The 19,656-nt window shown below is 40.4% G+C and overlaps 1 long non-coding RNA gene across 1 annotated transcript; it reads right to left on the bottom strand.

Annotated features, from left to right (window-relative positions):
• Nucleotides 1-1,475: 1,475 nt before the first annotated feature.
• On the bottom strand, nucleotides 1,476-17,693 carry LOC103280284 (uncharacterized). Its single transcript, XR_010001841.1, has 2 exons — nucleotides 15,614-17,693; nucleotides 1,476-2,687 (listed from the first exon to the last, which is right to left on the bottom strand). It is a non-coding gene; the product is annotated as an uncharacterized LOC103280284 (long non-coding RNA).
• Between the last annotated feature and the right edge of the window lie 1,963 nt (nucleotides 17,694-19,656).

Genomic DNA, 19,656 nt, shown 5'->3' with positions numbered 1-19,656 from the left:
TCCAGTTTATGCTTTGGTTTATCATTCCAACTTATGCTTTGGTTTTAGAACCATGAGCTGTTTCCTCTAGCACCTCAATGACCTCAGATTTCAAATTAGTTTCAGAACAATTGCTTGGCGATTCTACACAATGGAGTACAATGCCTCCCCACTCCTTAGGGTTACATTTGCTATACATACCTTGGAGTGTGGTGGAGGTTCCTTCTTTTGAAGCTTTTAAACAGACTGAATGGCCATCTGTCAGGGGTGCTTTGATTGTGCTTTTTCTCCATGACAGGGGGTTGGACTGGATGGCCTATGTAGTCTCTTCCAGGTCTGATTCTATGACTTCTGATGGAAATTGTGTGGAACATGTGGCTCAGCCATACCTCCTAACAGTCCTAGCCAATATATCCAATGGTAACAGATTGAGCTGCATTCCAAGAATGTTTGATTCCTCATCTGTGGATATTTCAACTAGACGGTTCTAGTTGCTTTCAGATGGCACCATTGAAAGTAGGGATGACCTATGAAAGATACAATGGTAAATAGCTCCTTCCTCATGAAACTGTTTACTCCTTTAGGATCTGGAGAAGAAGAGTTACAAAAGTTGAGGCCACTCATTGGGCTCTCTTTATGGCCAAGTGTGACAGATCTCTTTTCACAGGTTGGCCCCTCAGTTCCAACTCATGGGATCTTATTTATTTATTTATTTATTTATTTATTTATTTGTGGCACTTCTACCCTGTCTTTTTCAACCGCCAGAAAAAGGCGGCTTTACAACATAGGCAATAATTAAATGCCTTTAAAAACAGTGTACAATAAAATGCCACTAAAACTAAAAAAAACAGTACAATTAAAATAATTAGAAGCATTTAACACAATACAACACAATCTTGCCACTCACCCTGCCCTTGTTCCCTTATTTGATCTCTTTCAGAATTGTGTTTCTGAATCTTAGAATTGTTGGGTGAGTGGGCTTATTAACAAAATACCCTCCCCATAAATGTATAGCAGGGTAACTTATTACCAGTAGTGTGACCCAGCACCAGTAGCCAAAAGTGATAAAAAGAACAAAAAACCACTGACCAAGGTGGCTTTTCTTTGTCGTAAAATAATATGGTTGCACTATTTACAAATGCAAAGTTTCCATAAGTTCTTTATACTTCTTTGTCTCTTTGCTTTCATGCTGGGCTTCTTTCTCATACAGATGAACAGCTTCTAGCTTCGCTCTCACAGAGCCTGCTCTCAACCAAACCAAGCTTCTCACAGACTGAGGCCTACTAAGTTACAGGCACACCTGCTTGTATTGAACTACAGCTTTTGCTAACTCATTGCATCCATTTAACAATTTCAGTGCTTGACCTAATTTTTAATATTTCTGACAAGAGTGACTCCCAAAATATGGATCTGTAGTTGTGTTCGTGTGTGGGTTCTTTATCGTAACTATGGCCTGACTCCTTATCAGGCTCAATAGGACAGAAACAGTTTTGAAAAGAATGACAAATGTAAATTTATTAAAACACATTAGTACACCACATTAATCTTTGAAGTTCACATTCTTTCTCTGCTCCCAAAAACTAGAATCAGTTTAGTCTTGTCCTTTTAATAATTCTAATCACCCACAGCCCACCCCTTTCACAGTCTCCCTGATCTGTGATTGGCTACCTACTGCCAGACCTGCCCATCAGCTCCCTTCCCATCAAGGATAGTTAAAGTTAAACTGCATTTCACCTTTGCAGGTGGGAATTTCCAGTTTTCTCCTGGCTGCAAATAATATGAATATTCATGTTTATAACTATTTCAGGAAGATATTCTGCAAAATTGTCAAGTTTTCCAGGCTCCATTGTATTTTTTGGTGCAAAATACAACAATCTTGCACGATAAATATCTTGTACCGAAGACGTCAATCCTGTGTAACGAAAACACTTGGTTCTTTTTTGTCTAAAATCCCTGGATTTCCCCAATATTTTTTGTTTAAAATTGTTGCACAAATATTATGCAAAATTTTCACCAATGTATCCTTCTTTCTGATCAAGCTTCTGACGAATCAAGAAACCCATCTTTTGATTAGAAATAAACAACTGACACTACTCCATGCATTCTGGAGTTAGGTAAACATTTTCAAGATAGAAATACTATTTTAAAGAACACTTTTTAAGAGTCAAGCTGTAATCTTGAACTTATATATCTGGGAACAACTTTTTTTGAACTCATTGGGATTGAAGTTGTGAATAGATTACACATAGGACTCTACTCTAGGCCTATTTTAATTTCTTTCCCCATCCCTCCAAATCTGTGTTGCTTGGCAGGCATGCATAGCAGAATAGATTATGATGAAGACATAAAATGCATCAAGAGGTTTTCCAGATGGTCCTGAGAGGTGGTAAAAGATTTAGTTTTATTTCACATGAGTCCTTATAACATCACGCACAGAGTCTCGATACATCAATGTCTCACAGCAGGTGCTGGCTTTGCAAGGAGCTGCTGGGAATGTATACGTCTTCTGGCTGCAAATTCAGTCCCCTTCCTCCTTTTCTCCACAGCACAGATGTGGGGTTTTGACTTGGCCAGTTTGGAATAAATGAGAAACCCCTGAGGGAAGCAACCATCAGGATGCACAACTGTAGCTTCCTTGCTGAAATCCTTCTCCCATAGACACACCACGATCTTCCTCCAGCTGCCAAAATGGGAGAGGGGAAAGTACACTGTAAAAAACAAAAACAAATGAACAATTCAATCCTTCCTCTGGCTCCAGCCCAAGTTGACATCCCTTAATATTAAATAAAGAACCAAGTGCAGCTGTGCAACCTCCTGCAAGGCAGCATGCTATATAGATCTTGGTGAAAAGATCTATGCGACTTTCAGATTATTATACAAAATGACTGGGCTATTCCATGCTGTTTACTTTGCCCCTCGGCTCATACCAGAAGTTAGAAAAGTTACTTATTATACTACAATTTCCAGAATCCTATAGCCAGCATCGCTGAGAATTGTAGTCCAAATCAATAAACTGTATAAACTTTTATTCATCGCGTCTTGGCTCATGAAAAAAGGAATTCTGATTCTACTCAGGATACAAAAAGACAAAGCTTAAGAAAAGCACACAAAATATAGAAAACTGTCTTGTACTAGGCCACATTGTAGTAAACTGACAGGCAGTGACTCTCCAGGGTCTTTGGTAGAGGATTTTCACATCAGCTTCTGCTTGATCCTGTCACAGCTGCTACCCGCATCCTTCAAAACATAATGCAGGTACTTTGAGTATGCTCTGCCAGTAGCATATCTGCCTAGGAATGCTCCCATTTTAGTCTCATAACAAGCTCAGAGGTAGATAAAGCTGAATCAATGTTATTACTCATAATCAAACTAGGTATTTAAGGGTAAGACTCATGTGGATTATCTGTTCTGATAATTTGGATAATATGGGAGTGTAGAAAGGGCTCTAGTTTCCAAAGCAGGAGAAAATAACCTGCTCCCTCTTTCTTATGACATCTTTGCACATATTTAAACATTGCTATCATGTCTCTTCTTGACCTTCTCTTCTGAAGGCAAAATAAACACACCCAGCTCTTTAAGACGCTCCTCATAGGGCATGGTCTCCAGACCTTTGATCATTTCAGTCGCCCTCCTCTAGACACCTTTCAGCTTGTCAATATCTCTTTTAAACTGTGGTGCCCAGAATTGGACACAGTATTCCAGGTCTAACCAAAGCAGAATAGAGAGGTGCCGTGACTCAGGCAAACACCATGCCCTCAGATGAAAAAGACTGGAGCTGGGAGCTTTGACACTTCATCAATGCATGGTTTCCATGAACTCCCAAGGCTTCGTACTTTAGTTCAGCACTGGTTTTCTTCCAGTATCACTTGCCCCATGGGTAGCCAAGAGGTTTTACAACACTACAATGGCCATGTCTATATATCCCAGAAAGGTCTGGTTTAAAATGCTCCAGAGCTAACCTGATAAAGCCCTTTGGCCTGTCAGCCTGAGTTCCCATTCTACTCTGCCCTATAATGCAGTTTAGCTGCATTGAACTACATTATGTGAGTCTACACTGACCATTGGAGCCCCCGATGGTGCAGCAGGTTAAACTGCTGAGCCGCTGAACTTGCTGTCCAAAATATCGGTGGTTTGAATCTAGGGAGCAGGCTGAGCTCTCGCTGTTAGCCCCAGCTTCTGCCAACTTAGCAGTTCAAAAACATGCAAATGTGAGTAGATCAAAAGGTATTGCTCGAGCAGGAAGGTAACAGTGCTCCATGCAGTCATGTTGGCCACATGACCTACAGACAACGCCAGCTCTTCAGTTTAGAAATTGAGATGTGCACCACACCCCAAAGTCGGACATGAATGGACTTGATGTCAGGTGGAAACATTTACCTTTATACCTTTACACTGGCCATATACAGTAGAGTCTCACTTATCCAACACTCGCTTATGCAACGTTCTGGATTATCCAATGCATTTTTGTAGTCAATGTTTTCAATACATCGTGATATTTTGGTGCTAAATTTGTAAATACAGTAATTACTACATAGCATTACTGCGTATTGAACTACTTTTTCTGTCAAATTTGTTGTGTAACATGATGTTTTGGTGCTTAATTTGTAAAATCATAACCTAATTTGATGTTTAATAAACTTTTCCTTGATCCCTCCTTATTATCCAACATATTCGCTTATCCAACGTCCTGCCAGCCCGTTTATGTTGGATAAGTGAGACTCTACTGTAATACCATTTCAAACTGCATTATACAGCAGTAGATGGGACCTGAGACTACATTGGAGCCACCACTGCTGCTGCTGTTTTGCCCTCAGCAAGACACTCTCTCCTGGAGGCTATCTGGCAACGTTGGATTTCTGCTCAAATCATGTTTCTGGGCATGTAATAATGTTCTTTTCATTGCTCATGAAAGACTTTATTGTCCAGATTGCACACAAGGAATGAACAAGGAATTGTGCTACTTTATTTTAAAACTCTCAATGATAAAGCTTTTCATTACAGTTATTCCCTGTACAAAAGAACACAAAAACATGCCCTCTAACATTTTACAGATGAAACCAGTAAGGTCCAAAATATTTGCCTTCCACACTGCTGCATAAAATCCACAATGAACTGGATTATACGGCAGTGTGGACTCAGATAACCTAGTTCAAAGCAGATATTGAGGATTATCTGCCTTGATATTCTGGATTATATGGCTGTGTGGAAGGGTCCTAGGTAACAAGACAGCAAATGTTATTAATGAGGAAGAACACAGAACTACTATTTTAAGCAGAGAATTTCAGGTGCATGTATCTAGTGAAGTAGAGTTAAACCTTCTAAAACATATGCTACCAATTTCTTTCTCCCAGTTAGTCTACAAGATCAATTTACATACTAATCCAGACTAACATGGGCCCCTTCCACACAGCTGTATGAAATCCACATTGAACTGGATTATATGGTAGTGTGGACTCAGATAAGTCAGTTCAAAGTAGATATTGTGGATTATCTGCCTTGATATTCTGGGTTATATGGCTGTGTGGAAGGGCCCCATGGTTATGTCTTTGAATAAAAATTGTGTGTGGTCATCTTGCACCAACCATAGCATGTAAATCTAACCAAATTCTATTTGGAATGGAAATGTGGGTGGGGAAAAATATTTTAGCTCCCAAAGATAAATGGAATAAAATTAATTCAGAAAGACAAAGGGCCCTTCCAGACAGGCCCTATATACCAGGACCTAATGCCAGGTTTTCTGCTTTAAACTGGATTATATGAGTCTGCACTGCCAGATAATCCGGGTTAAAAGAAAGCCTGGGATCAATCCTGGGATATAGGGCCTGTCTGGAAGGGTCCCTATATATTAAGGGGAAAAAAATGTCATAAAGAAATTCCTATATTTTAATGGCCTTTTTGCATGGTTCCTTTGGGCTACAATTCTGAGCACATTTATTTGAGGGAGAATCCCATTAGAGCTTATTTCTGAGTAGATGCAGGTTGATTGTTAATTTAACTGGAACATTACTCTGTGGGTTGGTGAAGGGAGACTTTTTCAAAGGACATAGATCATAAGACTCTGTCAATATTGAACTTGTAAGAGAGTGTTTCTTTTCTAATCTATGGCACTGTGTAGACCTGGTAACCAAATGTGTGAATACACACATATGTCAGAGGATTCGTGGATCAAAAGGTATGGGGTTAGCAAAAAAAAAATGCTTTATCTTATAAGATGTATCCACATTTCAAAAACAAATGTGGATACACCTTATAAGATAAAGCATTTTACCAGCAGAACAGAAAGGTGAGGAGGAAAAGCATTGTATTTCCAAATCAGAAATGCTTCTCTGCATTAGTGATCTGTATTATAAGATAATTGTTTTATTTGAAAAAAAATTCTTTGATTTTTTCCAGTTGCTTGAGAGTTCCAGTTGTTTGAGTTCCACTTAACCAAGAATCTATTGCAACACCATTATTTCTGAATATGGCTGCCACTGCACCAATAACAACGGTTTTATTTGTCAGGGAATAACCAGCCTATATAAACTTAAAATCTCATTCATGGTATGAGACCTTATTAAATAGAATGATATTGTATGAAAGTATTCTTTCATATATTTCTATCTGTCCAATCTTATTCATTTTCAGTGACTCAATGTCTCTTTTCCAAAATAATAATGACAAGAATAAGAGAAATCAGAGGATCATGAGAAATATTTTAAAACAAATGTTCACGTTGGTTATTTTATCTGTACCAGTTCACATGGGTTAGAGTGAAAGAATCAACTTCCTCTGTGATTGCGGCCCCTTCCACGCAGCTGAATAAGATCCCGCATTATCTGCTTTGAACTGGAATAAATGACAGTGTGGACTCAGATAACCCAGTTCAAAGCAGATATTGTGGGATTTTCTGCCTTGATATTCTAGGTTATATGGCTGTGTGGAAAAGCCCTGAGCCCTCTTTTGAAATTTTGTAGTCTTTCCTCCTCCCTTCTAGAGTTGCCATTAATCCTTTCTTTTTTAATGTTCTAGAAACAAAAGATTTCTCCAAGCGGAGTCTGGTTGAATTTTTCCATTCTTCCATTTTTCAAATGCAATATTTTTATTTTTAAGTAACTTACTACTAAGGTTTATCAAACTTAGGACAAATGGAATAATTAACATTGCAAAATATTATAAGGGTGAATTGCTGAAATAGCGGTTTCTCCCACATCTGTGTCAGACAGAATGTTTGCAGAATTACATGTCTTTGTTTAATAAGTAGAAGGATCTTACTGATTGATTTGGAATAGAACCAATTTTAATTAACATTTTTAAAGCATTGCCATGGTAATTAATGAAATCATATTCTGGCCTGGATTCAGTCATAATCTTATTACTCAGCAGCAAAGGGGCTGAAAAAAACTGGTATGATGGCATAAGTAAGACATATTGCAAAATATCCTTTGTTTATAATCCTTAGTGGGAAGCTGCTACAATCTACATATTCTTAATTACTGCAATTTAAAATGTAACAGCACATACATCAAACATGTGGAACTCTAGGCATATGCATCATTAGTTTCCTTTGAACGCATAAACAACCAAGGCCCCTTCTATATTGCCCTGTATCCCAGAATCTGATCCCAGATTAGCTGCTTTAAACTGGATTATATGAGTCTCCACTGCCAGATAATCTGGGATAAGAAGATAATCTGATTCTGGAATATAGGGGCAGTGTGGAAGGGGCCTAAGAGATCTATTTGTTAACTTGCCACACATGAGTGACCTTAACCAACTGTCGCACCTCAGCCTTGATTCACCTTGCTCTGGCACATAAACTCCACAGCAGGTTTGAGTCTTTTTAGTTTATTAAAGATAGATAGTAAAAAGTTCTTCAAAAAGCAAAAGTAAAGCATCAAAAGTCAGTTACAAATAAAGTCTTGAGATATAAGTCCAGAGCTTACAAGGAATAAACAACATCCAAGGAGAGCATGACAAATTCCAAGAAACATGGATACATGGGCTGCAATATAATCCAAAGCACAGCAGGAAAACTGGAGCTTGCTTCTACAATAGCGAGAAAGTTGCTTTGACAACAGCTTTTCCCCAAACGCACCCCTTTTAACACTCTTTGGAAACATGAAAGCATTTCTCTGCCCTCTCACCTCCCCCCGCCTGTTTGCAATTCTTACACTACACCATACCCTCAATTCCAAACACTCAGCTCTATCTAAGGAGCCCATCCCATCAAGGTCAGCTTGCTCGTTATTTCGCTGAGACTCATTATTAAGCTGGGAACCTTCTATCCTCCCTTCCCATGTCAGTGTGCACCTGGCTGGCTTCAGTAGTTTCAGGGTCATCAACTCCAACCCTCCCTGTGGGAAACTGAACCTGCACTCTCTGTTCCTCATCTTCCAAAGCTACATACCTTTTGGGGAGATTCTGAACCTGAATTCCTCTTTCCTCATCAGAGACAATCCTAGATTCAATCTGGGTCACAACAGCCACAGAACTAAATCTTCTAATCCAGTGATTCTCAACCTGTGGATCCCCTGATGTTTTTGGCCTACAACTCCCAGGAATCCCAGACAGTTTACTAGCTGTTAGGATTTCTGGGAGTTAAAGGCCAAAAACATCTGGGGATTAGTTTTTTGCATTTGTATGAAATCGCTTACTGTTCCTGTTTGTTTCATTCATATGGCTCCGTTTCCGTGTCTGCCCAGTGCTTCCAAAACTGTCATCCATACAAATGAGCTCTTTCGTTTTACCATCGAAATATACGAATGCATTCGTCCCATTGGCGAGCTGCCCAAGCTCCCCTCCCCCTCAGTTTTAAGACTAGAGGGGTGAAATTCGCCACGTATGGAGGGCATATCAACCACTTTTAGCCCACCAGCTCTTACAAGCTTTCGGTCATCCCCTGAATTTTAGGGATTTTTTTCTTTCCATAAATAAAATCTCCTTAAAAACATTCCCTCTTTCCCCACTGGTCCCGCCCTCTAACCTAAGGGCTTAGGATACCAATGGTTCTGAGACATTTTACTTTCAATCTGCAGAGGAGACCTGAGGTTAAATACAGAGCTTAAGGCACCACTTATTCTGAGACATCTCCTTCTCGATCTACGAGGAGACCTGAATTTAAAGGCAGGGTCTTAAGGCACCACTGAGTCTGAGACGTCTCGATCTGCGAGACCTGAGCTTAAAGGTAGGGTCTTAAGGCACCACTTATTCTGAAATGTCTCCCTCTTGATCTGCGGGGAGACCTGAATTTAAAGGCAAGGTCTTAAGGCACCACTGATTCTGAGACGTCTCCCTCTCGATCTGCGAGACCTGAGCCTAAAGGCAGGGTCTTAAGGCACCACTGATTCTGAGACATGTCCCTCTCGATCTGCGAGAAGACCTGAGCTTAAAGAATAAGCAGGCTGCAAGGCAGGCACTGAGGCAGGCAAGAGGCAACAAGCAGCAGGCAGGCAAAGGAATAAACAGCAGCAAAGCAAATGGTTTTGTACTGCTTTCACTTTCATTTCACCACTTCATCTCTGTGGGGGGGGGGGGGGGGAGGGGGGCTATGCCGTACTGAATGGTACAGAAGCACAGATAAATCATATGAGACAAATGTCAGGCCCTACTCTACTGGGGGCCCCAGGTTGAGAACCACTGTTCTAATCCAATATGTATACTACAGCACTGAAAAGGAAGTCAGCAGATTTAAGGTATGCCAGTCCACGGGACTACTTTTACCTGCCCACATCTGACAAACTATGTTTTCTCTAGGAATTTTCTTGATCCTCCAGGTGATTATATGGAATGCTTCCACTACCATAGATTCTCAGTGGAGGAGATAGAAAATTCCCAGAGTCATAAATGTTGCTGCTGTTGTTATAATTATATGGCTTCCTTAGCTGTTACATTTATAAGTATACAAAGTGGCCATAACTATACTGAATATTTCACAAAATAACTATTGGATTTTTTTGTTTTTGTTTTACCAGTATCCACAAATTGTAATTAAACACACACACATAGATACACAAGATATAACTGACTTGAAAAATGTGTTGTGCTTTTCTCTTTCTTAATCCAGAAAACGTTTTACAGTTATCAAAAGGAAATCAATTGCCGCCCTGCTGTTTGTGGAAGTCAGCATTTATAGGTATATCTGCTCATAGCTTTAATCAAAAGATTGCCTCTCTGGAGGCCGAGATCATCTTTCCAACTTGTGGAAAGGCATGACTGTGGTGATGTAATTTATTACAGAATCTCAGTATGAAAAAGAAATCAAGGGTGAGATGAAAAAAGAGGTTTAATGTCAGTAAGAATATTATGTATGCCATTGTGCTTCTCAGCAAAGAAATGAATGTATTGCTAGTGAAGTCAGCTTTATAAAGTTATTGATTTCTCTACTAGTTTCAAGTATTTTGTTATTATTACAGTTTTATCCATGTGCTAAGCTCTTGATGTTAAGGATGCTAGTTACTTTGAAGAAAAAAAATCTGAGGACTATAACGTGCTGACCTGTTGTACAAAACACTGTCCTTCTGCTCACCTTATCATTACTTCAACAGAGTATGTGCAACTGCTGAAACACAGCATGAGCCAGCAGTGGAAACAGCAGGTTGTCCTCCTCCATGATTAAGTGAAGCCACAATCATATAACTATAAAATTAACCCAAAACTTAGGTACAACCCCAGACCTGATGCATAATTCCCATATGGACATATTAGTACATTTTTGTCCAATGAAGAATGATTGCTTTCATTTGCAGATTTCTGCATGTGATTGCTATTACACATGAAGCATTGAGCATAGAAGGGTATTTCTGTCAGGGTCTACAATACAGACAAAGATGAAGGGCTGCCAGGCCCAGCATCTGAGTCAATAGCCAGCAGGGAACAACAACTGCAGTTTGACACTGAGGAAGCTGCACCTGCAGTGCAGAACCAAGTGCCTCAGACAAGTGGGAGTCCTGAGTTAACTCAGGATCAGGAGAGCAATGAGGCAGAGTTAAGTATCCCAGAAAAGACTACAACTGAGGACTCATGTTATCCAGCTACATAGATCCGCCCGGCTGCCACAGAGAAGGGACAACACATGAGAGCACTTGTTCTATGGGCATAAAGAGTGGCAGTTTGGATTTAGTCTTTGCTGGGAGCAACGTTTGGAACCTGCTACAGCTTGGGGCTGTCTCGGAGGACTTTGTGTGCCTTATCATGTTTTGTACCTTGGCTTTGGAATTTGGATTATGTGCAGTCTTGGATATTTTGGTGAGGAACTTTGGAATGGACTACTGACTATTTATTTATTTATTGTGTCAGAAGCGAACCAAGGGTACAAGTTGTAATGCATTTGAAAACACAAAGTTTTCAAAAAACAATTTGGCATTACAGTGTTCCCTCACTTATCGCGGGGTTACGTTCCAGGACCACCCACAACACATGAAAATCCATGAAGTAGGGACACTATATTCATTCTATATGTGAAGGAGAGCAAACCACAGACCACTTATTACAATGCAGTCTGTACTTAATTTTAGCAGTTCAATATACAGTACACCGGCAGAGAAGAAGAATGAAAGCTAAATAACCCTTTTTTATTTCCAACCCTTCCCTATCCCTTCCCCCTCTCCCTTTATTTCTCCCTTCCCCCCTTTTCAAAACCCTTTGCACACTGCAAAAACCCGCGAAACAGCAAAGATACCGTGATAAATGGTTATATTAATATTTATTGAAAACCCGCAAGACAGCGAAGGAGCGAAAAGTGATCTGCGAAGTAGCGAGGGAACACTGTATACTAAATGTCCTTTGACCAGTAGCTGGCCATTTGGAGTGCCTCTGGTGTTGCTGTAAGAAGGTCTTCCATTGTGCATGTGGCAGGGCTCACATTACATAGTAATAGGTGGTCTGTGGTTTGCTCTTCTCCACTCACATGTCGTGAACTCCACTTTGTAGCCCCATTTCTTAAGATTGGCTCTACATCTCATGGTGCCAGAGCACAATCTGTTCAGCGCCTTCCAAGTCACCCAGTCTTCTATGTGCCCAAGAGGGAGTATCTCATCCAGCATCAGCCACTGATTGAGGTTCCGGGCTTTAGCCTGCCACTTTTGGACTCTTACTTGCTGAAGTGTTCCTGCAAGTATCTCTATAGATCTTAGAAAACTATTTCTTGATTTAAGGCATTGGCATACTGGCTGATACCGAAACAGGGGATGGGCCGGAGATGTCAATGCTTTGGTACATTCATTGCTGGTTGCTTCTTCCTGGTGGATGTCAAATGGTGCAATGCTGGCTAAACAGTATAATCTCTTCAGTGATGTGGGGCGCAGACATCCTGTGATGACGAGGCATGTCTCATCTGGAGAGGGCCTGCTCGTGATCCCGCCTGCGTCGCAAGCGCGGTTGGTGGGGACACGAGACAGGGCCTTCTCTGTGGTGGCCCCCCGACTCTGGAACACCCTCCCCAAGGATCTCAGACAGGCCCCTACATTGGCAGTCTTCAGAAAGAACTTGAAGACCTGGCTGTTCCAATGTGCCTTCCCAGATTAACAGGAAATCTCCAACACCAAGTCCCATAAGCACTTTATTAGAACTAAGATCGTATATCGCACTCTGCACTTGCCCTAGAAGCCTTATATATCACCTGTCACATCAGCACTTTTAATCTTGTACCCATTACTCTGGCCCGGCCCAGTTTTATTGTGTTTTAGCGTATTGTTTATTGCTTGTTGTTTATACTGTTTTAATTGTTTTTAATTTGCCTTTTGTTTTGTATTGTTATATTGTGTGTTGAGGCCTTGGCCTTTGTAAGCCGCATCGAGTCCTTCGGGAGATGCTAGCAGGGTACAAATAAAGTTTAATAATAATAATAATAATAATAATAATAATAAAGAGCCACATCTACTGTATTAACGTGGTGAGATGTATTCCACACTGGGCATGCATATTCAGCAGCAGAGCAGCAAATCACAAGAGCAGATGTCCCCAGAGTGCCCAGCCATGATCCCCAGACCGCGCCAGTCAGCTCTCGCATGATGCCAACTCCAGCACCCACCCCCTGCCTGACAGTCAAGCAGCTCCCCCCGCAAGCCAGGGCACAGCCCAGGGTAACCCCTAAGCACCTTGGTGTTCTGCAATGCTCCAATGGGATTACTTCCCACTATTGACTATGACTTCTGGATTATCCCTGCGTAGTTTGTTGTTTGAATATGCATTGGCTTGAATCCTGGATTGGCTGACGATGAGCGTAGTAAGTGACTGTTTATACTGAGAAATGCTGTGCAGGGTTACGACCATTGCATATTTATGTACATTTGTCTATTGAAAATGTTTGCCATGATTGTATGTGCATATTGGCTTATATATTGAGTTGCTCAAAATCACAATTCATTACAGAAATGGTGCTGCAGAACCACTGTATACCTTCATGATCAAAGATATTCTCCATTTCCTCAATATAGGATATCAGCCACAACTGGAAACCTTTGCAGCCAGAAAAATGTCTACATCTGGCCTACAAAAAGTTCAAGAGATGTCCTGCCCCTCTTTTGAGGTCTTGTTACCTCCCTAAAACTCTACTTCCTGGAGTTTGGGAGATTCCCCCATGCTCATCACAAAACTCCATGCATCACTTTGGGCAGAAAATATCAATTAGCTCGGCAGTTTGTTCCATGTGGGCAAGCTATTCCCTACCCCATTCTGGATCAGAACGTACTACTGCCTCCCTTGAAGTTGCTGGTGCTCTTTGGCATACTTTTGCTAGCTGACAACCTTATTTCTTCTTGTTTCAGTGGTCTGTCCATTTGTGATAACATTAATTGTTTCTTAATCCTTTGTCTCATGCTTTTACAAAAATTTGCGCTAACTCTTGACCCCTTCAGGACCCCTTTTTTCCAATAACCATGTCTAGGTCACAGAATGTTTGGGTGTTATTTTCTAGGATGAATGGCATTAATTATGTTCTGTGGATCTGTTTTCCACAAGGGCACAAATCAACATAAAGAAAATTGGTGGCAGTGCGGGAAAGACTGAACAAGAGGCAAGGAGAAACATTTTAAGTGGTACGAGTTAATTAGATTACGCTGGTGGTGTAGCAAAGCAGGAAGATTCCACAAAAGCCTATAATAGAGGCTAATGAGAATTTTATCATGCTTGTTAAACGGGACATTTAATTGTGCAAAGGGGCTGTTGGATGTAATGTAAAAACTGGTTAATAAAAAGAAATCTTAATTGCATACTCAGTCCTGTAATGTCTAAGCTGTCCAGTAGAACGGAATCGCCGCAGGCCATAGCAGTCAATGCTTTCTTCATTCTGTACTGACAAACATGTAATACGATTAGGGCAGTTAATTTCCTCTGACTGGCATGAAAATTAATGAAGTGTGGATGAGTAACACTGGGGGATTTAATAATTATGCCAATTGATCCTGGTAAAATGGTTGTTTTTTCTGCTGGAAAGGTAGCATCTGCCTACATACGTGTTTGTTTCCACCCACGATTTCCTGTCAGATTACATATAGAACAGCACAAATAAAACTTTGCAGAGAATTACTGTAGTAGAGTTAATAGCTAAGGGTGGTGGGAAAGAACTAAGAGAGAGCGAGAGTAGTAATACCAGAAATTGTCAGTTCAAATCTTCCCTCATTGGTAAATTCAGAAGAAACTTTTATCTGAGGCTTGGTTCCAGAACCCATTGATACGAAAATCTGTGGATGCTCAAGTCACATTATATACAATAGTAAAATGATGTTCCGTATATAAAATTTCCATATCAAAGTTTACTCTTTGAAAGTACTTTTGTTTTGGAATATTTTCAGGCATAGATGTTTGAATCCTTGGATGCCTAGAATTGACTGTATAGCCAACCCCATTTATATAAAGGAAATGATCTCCCAGTTGGAGGGAATGTCTTTCAGAGACAGCTGAGCTTTATTAAGGTACATGGTTAAGTTTCTCTGTGTGTTAAGAGCAGGGCCATAGCCAGAAAAAAATTGTGAGGGGTTTGAAACTTTTCTTTAGCAAATCATGAAGAGTAATTCCATAACACAAAATAATTTAGAAATCAGGCTCCATCGATAAACTTCAGTGGGCACTCATGGGGATTTAGTTAATCAGTTAAAATTTATTGGTAAAAATCTGAACAATTTCGGAAGGGGGTGTTGAACCCCTAACACCCCCCCCCCCCCTTGGCTACAGCCCTGGTTAAGAGAAAAAGACTCACCTTGATTAATGGCAAGCCACAGGCTAAGTAATTAAGATCAATCAGTTTGGGCTACTCCCAAAGGGGTACAACTGGGGAGTGTTTGTTCTATGATTTGGGCTTACTGAACGTTTGCTCCTGGGCTTGCTAATCCTTGCTACTCGGCATAAGCTCCTGACTTGAAGCCCATTTAATCCTGACAAGTTTGTCTCCACATCCAAGGAAGGAGCATTGTAAGAGGCATATTTTCTACTGGAAGAATTGCATAAATCAAATGCATGGCCTATATGTGAGTGTAATACTCAGAAGTGTAACAGACTGATGATGATAAATGGAAGCTCTTACGTGTGCCTGGGATCCAGAATCACCCGCAGAACAATAACATGCCACCCAGGTTTGCAGAACAAAAATACAGGGAACGTTACTGATTCCAAGAGATCAAAAACAGTCGTATTTACAATGGTCCCTCTGATCACTTACAGAAGTCTACAGTCATAAGCAATCCTTCCTCAGTCCATACATCTGCTTCAGAGAAGAGTGCAGTCCTGGTTCTTCTCCCTCTTTCCTCAGCAGCAAACAGGCCTCAAAATAACAAGGTATCTCTCTGAGTACACTGCTCTCTGCATTAGCAGTATTCAGCCAGCACTGAAAAAAATTGTCCAAACAGGTTTTGCAGCAGCAGAACAGAAACAGTATCAAATTAATCCCCAGGTCTTTGCAGGCTCAGCCAATCAGCTTCATGCACTTCATTTTCCAGTTAACACACACAGCACAGTGCCTTTGAAAACCATGACAAGAACTGTGACCGTATTACTGTATTGTGTTGAAGTTGCTGTTTTCTTGAACTCTGCTTATACAAGAGTAAATTTGAGTTTTGCATTCTTCTATTTTGAGTTGCTCATCTCTGAACAAAGGGGCTATTCTTCTGAACCTGCACGCACTGAAAAAACCTAAACAAGTTTTACCATCCCTCTTTCAAAAGTAACCATTGGTTTGGATAGCTACCATAATGCAGTTGAAAAGATCAGTGCTGAGTTTCAGCTATCAGGATTCAATGGAATGTTGACCGAGCCCTTCGCTGACATGATTATAAGCTTTCATTACAGCAAAGAGTTTAATGAGAATTCTTGTATTTAATTAACTCAAGAAAATGTTCCTACTGAGTGCTGAAGTGGCAAGCTGTGAATGGGATGTTTAATTTCCTCAACCCCTGAAATACATTTTAAAATATTATTAAAACATGGTCTTAACAATGGTTTTTTGGAACCCTTAAGAGCAGTAAGAACATTTCCCCTTTTTTCTGAACAGAAAGGATAATAACTGTTTTAATCAAATACATTTGATTTAAACTGTTGGTAGAACTGAAATTTAGTTTTATGAACATTTTCATGCATTTCCAAATATCTTGTTTCACATGTGAACTATGGGTTCCATGTCATTACTCCTACTTGACTTTATTGCACAAAGCTGCTATTCTACAGCAATCATTGAAACAGGATACATACTGACATGATGAGCACGTTCATTATCACATATCTCTTCATCTGCACAATTGCGCATTTTACTCAGCCATGATCCCATTACTGTACTTCCAAATACTCTCATAATTCCACCTTTCCACACTCTCACTCCTCCATAATTATTTTTAAAGCAGTTTTTCAATTCCAGCCATAAATAATAAAATATAGACAAATATGACTTTAAAATTTAATAAATAACTTAGGAACAGTGAGGAGGAGAGGAGAACTGGGAATGAAGGAGCTCGCAGATAATAGCATGCTGAGGCTCCCAGATCTGCCCGATTAGCAGAGAAATGGGCTCTACACAGGCAACACTTGCAAACATAGAATAAAAGGCTCTCAAGGCTTCATCCTTGTCAAAGAAGACAATGCTTTTTCTTTGTGGTGTGAACCTAGACTCTGATGCTCTTCGAATTATTCGTTTTGTTGATTCTGGACTGTATGCTTGACTGCTGCATTTTGGTTTCTGATTTGGACTTCTGACTTTGTTGTTTTCAGGCTACTGGATTTGTTGACCTTGAATTGGAATTCAGGTTTGTGTTTGTTCTTGAATGAACTCTGAAACTCTTTTGGTGTGACCATGACAATTTGGACTCAGAACTTGGGCTTTATCTCTCTCCCAATGACTTGTGTGTGTACGTTAAAACTACTAACCTACAAGGACTCTAGCATTTGGTGCTGATTCTTTTCATATACTGGGACTTTGCTTAACTCTCCTGTTTCTTGGGAAACCTTTGTTTGTTTAACTGGGACCTGGTATTACATGATAGGGATAATCACTGGGATTCCAACCCTTGTTTTACTGTGTGGTGGCCAATTCACTGCCCATCATGAAAGCAAAGCAGTATAGGTTGACCTACCTGATTATTTCAACAATAAGACCCTTCCAGCTCTGATTATATATTCCTGCATGACAGTGGTTGGACTGGATGGTCCTTCTGATCTCTCCCAACTTCATGATTCTGGATCCCCATCTCTCATCTCACTTCTCTGATGACCCATTCTGAGACAGAGACTGGATCTACTCTGCCATATAATCCAGTTTCTGAATCCAGATTATCTATTTTGAACTGGATTAATTGAATTTACACATAATCCAGTTCAAAGCAGATAATATGGATTCAGAAACTGGATTATATGGCAGTGTAGATGGGGCCAGAGTAATAGGGTTGGCTTTGTTTGTTCAATAGCCTAATTTGCGTATTTACATGGCACTCCAATCCTTGAACATTTAACAGATGAAAAATGTGATACATGTGGGCAAGCAATATCAGAGAATAGTGAGATGACAAGTGTTCTTAATGAGGAAGAACACAAAAGCTAGGAGAGGTTGTACCCATTTTCTTTTGTCTAAGCCTACTGAGAAGAGTGAGGTTTTCTCCCTTCTCACTGCTCTTTCCTGCTGAGATAGTGATATGCAATTGTTTTTGTATTTAACTCAGCTGGCAGCAACTGGAGTAAGATAGGGACAATAAGGGGGAGGAGAGAGAAAACTGGAATATATGCAGCTGAAAAGGAAGATGACAGATGATTAATGGGGATTGTCCTTGCCACATCAGGGCAGTTGTATGGTATCAGCACTGCAACATCACCACTTTCTCCTCAGTGATTCCTAGATATCTACCACAGGAGAAAACTATTTGCCATAGTAAGCTTTACATTTGTTTAAACAGGATAAATGTGTGGGAGGGAGAATAGAGGAGAAGGAAAAAGAATGCAGTGATTTCTTTGGGTGCATCTACACAGTAGAGTTAATGCAGTTTGCGACCATGGGTCAATGCAATGGAATCCTGTTATTTGTAATGCACTAACACTCTTTGGTAGAGAAGGCAAAAAGTCTTGTAAAGCTACAGCTCCCATGATTCCATAGCACTGAGCCATGACAGTTCAAGTAGCGGCAAATTGCATTGATTCTGCAGTATAGGTGCATTCATCAGATCCTTCTGGGATCCAGGTTTTACCTGAAAACTTCAATTACTGTAGTTGTTTTTTTTCAATAGTCCCTCTCTCTCTCTTAACACATCCACAATGCTTCTTTCTACTATTCTGTCCTCATCCCTGCTGAGTGAGCTGTCAAAGAAAGGATTGATCACTCTTGTCAGCAATCTGACCTAATCACTTGCAGAAAATCTTTGAAATCTGGCCTAGGCCTAAAGTCAGAGGTCATTCATCCCTAGTGAGGTAGATGATTCTTGTGTGTGGTGACAAATGAAAGCAATTGATCTAGAAGTTGAAAGAAGCAGCTTGGAGAGTTGTAATCTCTGTTCTAATGGTAAGTGGCAATTCATGTAAACATCAAGCTGAGAGGCAAATTACACGTTTATTCTGTGACCTGGTGTAATGAAAGCTGAAGACTTGTGACAGCAAGTACCCTTTGGAACTGGTAGGGCAGGGTGATCAATTGAAGGTGAAGTCAGAGTCAATAGTAGACAATTTACTAATTCTGGCCTTGTCCCCTTCTTGCTCCCTAAATATGAAACTGCATTACACCAATTCTTGAACATTTCAGCTTCTAACTGAACAGATCAGTAGTGTCTTATGTTGGTTCAGCATGTTTCCATATGATCATACTTGATTCTCTTGATTCTCAGTCTCGCTCTAGTATAAGTTGGTCTTAAACTAGCCCAGTGGTTCTCAACCTGGGGTCCCCAGATATTTTTGGCCTTCAACTCCCAGAAATCCTAACAGCTGGTAAACTGGCTGGGATTTCTGGGAGTTGTAGGCCAAAAACATCTGGGGAGCTCAGGTTGAGAACCACTGAATTAGCCTTTCTAGCCAACTGCATAAGACAAAGTACAGGATGAGAAATTCCAGGCTTAAGGAGAGTGATACTTGGGGAAGGAGGGGAAGTGTCCATAGAAGTCAATTCAGAAGCTATCCATGGTTCTGGATCTATTCTGAAGATACAGGGAGTCCCCAAATTACAAATATCCAACTTACAAATGACTCATAGTTAAGAACGGGGCTGAGACAACAGGAAGTGAGATAAATCTGCCCCTAGGA

The sequence above is a fragment of the Anolis carolinensis genome, chromosome 1 (genome assembly GCF_035594765.1).
Source record: "Anolis carolinensis isolate JA03-04 chromosome 1, rAnoCar3.1.pri, whole genome shotgun sequence".
In the NCBI taxonomy this organism is placed as follows: Eukaryota; Metazoa; Chordata; class Lepidosauria; order Squamata; family Dactyloidae; genus Anolis; species Anolis carolinensis.
Note: the sequence above shows the minus strand (reverse complement) of the source record. Positions and strands in the feature narration are given on the sequence as shown.